Source organism: Cynara cardunculus (genome assembly GCF_001531365.2).
Source record: "Cynara cardunculus var. scolymus isolate 2C chromosome LG 1, CcrdV1, whole genome shotgun sequence".
Lineage (NCBI taxonomy): Eukaryota > Viridiplantae > Streptophyta > Magnoliopsida > Asterales > Asteraceae > Cynara > Cynara cardunculus.
The window spans coordinates 21,507,391-21,509,824 of record NC_037528.1 but is presented as its reverse complement, the minus strand read 5'-3'; positions in this window follow the sequence as shown (position 1 = coordinate 21,509,824).

Below are 2,434 nucleotides of genomic sequence, written 5' to 3'. Positions count from 1 at the left end.
ACCAAATCTTCAAGGCTTTTGGCATCATTCAAGCTTGGATCTTTGATTTGTCATTGAAGAGCAATGAAGGAATCTTCAAGTCATCTTTAAAGAAAACTTTAGGTTTATGCTTTAAAGTCTAGTTCGACCTACATCTAGCAATGTGACTCCAATTTACTTTGTAAAAACCAGATTTATGTCAGACTGTCTTTCTTTTGTAGTCATTGATGCATTCATGGAGCCTTTTGGGCATATATTGTTGAAATGTTTGGGAGAAATACATATGCTTTGAATTTGTTAACAATACTGAGTTATGAATCCTCAGTCTAAACATTTGGTGGTATTGATTTGTAATGAAAGCTACAAGGAGATTCTTACACTATTTGGTCATTTTTTTAATTTGAAAGTTATGCATTATGGAGCTATGGTAAATTTGTTGATATTAACAGAATAAAAATGGGTTATTGGTGGTTATAAAGATAAGAAATGGATCCCCTCAAATGGAGCTCTAAGAGTAGGTACTAAGGTTGTTGAGTCCTGCGGTGAAACTTGGAGGGGTAGGCACTAAGTTCGACCTAAACCTTGAGATGGAACTTTCACAGAGGTTTATAAACTCTAAGACAGAGATCTTGAGATGCTACACGACAACATTGATGTCATGACCTACTTTTGTGTTCCACCATGTTCCATGAAACAAGACTCCCCATATATGTTGGCTTAATCGAATGCTGATACTTCATGTTGTTGGCGTTTGGAAGAAGAACCCGAAGGTGTACATGTATTGTAATGGCATTGCATTGTATGTGGTTTGTGCCATCTTTTTATATGTATGTTTTATATTGGGCGTCTTGAATGCTTAAAATCACTAGACTTGTACGCCCAACACTTTTTCGTGTTGATCTCTATCTCAGGTACTACAAACGGAGATCCTAGGGAGACTCGACTGGATGCTTGTTAGAGGCATGCAGGGGCAATAGCATTTTGGGATGCATTATATTTTGGAGATAGCAACTTTTGTAGGTTTTAGTAACACCCCATATGATCTAGTTTTGGTTTTGAATTTGTAGGTTTTAGTAACACCCCCACTGTCATTTAGTTCTGGTTCTGAATTTGTAGGTTTTAGTAACAAATCACTGTAATCTAGTTTTGGTCTGAATTTGTAGGTTTTAGTAACACTTCATTGTGATCTAGTTCTGGTTCCGGATTAGATTATGAGGTTGTCGACTTTTATTTACTCATTCAGTTAACTGGCCTAATCCCCCTCATTATGTTGAAACTCGTATTCTAATTTTATATACCAAGTTTTTGTGTGTTGCAAGTTTCTCCTTTTTTAGAGGTGTTACCGTGTACATTTAAGAGTGTTGTATGTGCTTCTATACGTGCATTGTGGTGTTGTTATATGCACAACAATAGTCGAGCGTCATTTACATAATTGTTCAACAAATAACCGCCTAGCTACAACTAATGCATCGTATATATGATTACTTAAACACATGATATACATCTAGGGATGCTATTTCCGAGCTAGAAAACGAATTGGTCAACATGATCAAACGGTGACAAGTTATTTGATATATACAATCTAAATAAAAAGGAATTCATTTAAAATATTTCTTAAGAAGGCAAGTGTTAGAATAAAACCAATATTAAATCGAACATATAAATAACAATTATTAATTTGAATATTCAATTACAAATTTAACAAAATAATATGAAATTAGTGAAACAATTATTAAAAATACATTCTAAATAAAATTGTTTATTGGAACAGGGGTTTTGCGTGATCGATCAAGAACCAGATTACTTGAGAATCGTGAAAAGAGCACTTTCGGAATTGATATTTCGACCCTCAATTCAATATGGGATAAGACTCAAGATAACACTTTCCTTTTTAGGCACAAAAATGAGAGCAAAACTAGCTGGAGTGTATCTTAGGATTGTTCAAAAACCCATGTCTAAAACCATAAGCATAAAAGTTATTTATACTCATAAAAATTAACTGAAATGATAATCATGGCTTAATTTTAGGAGTAGTAGACAGTTATAAAACTACATATTAAAAGTAGTGGAGAGTTAAAAAACTGTTCTAACCATTCCAGACATGAATCCAGAGATAAGACGAACTAGAGCCCCTCTGGGCTTACCAACCTAGAGGTAAGTCTTAGCAATCATAAGCAAAGAACCAAAGCCTCAAATCCTTAACAACCAGAGACAAGGAACCAGAGTCTCTGGTCCTTAACAACCAAATGCAAGGCAGACTAGAACGTTCCTTGCATTTGGTCTTACCAACCAGAGCCTTTGGTCCTTAACAACTAGACTCAAGGTCGTTTTTAACAACCAGATGCAAGCAGAGCCCATCTGGTCCTTATGATTATTTTTCCACCACGATGCAAGAGGTGCTGCTCCTTAACCGCCCAACAGGGTCATACTCGTCTTATGACAAGTATGCATTCTG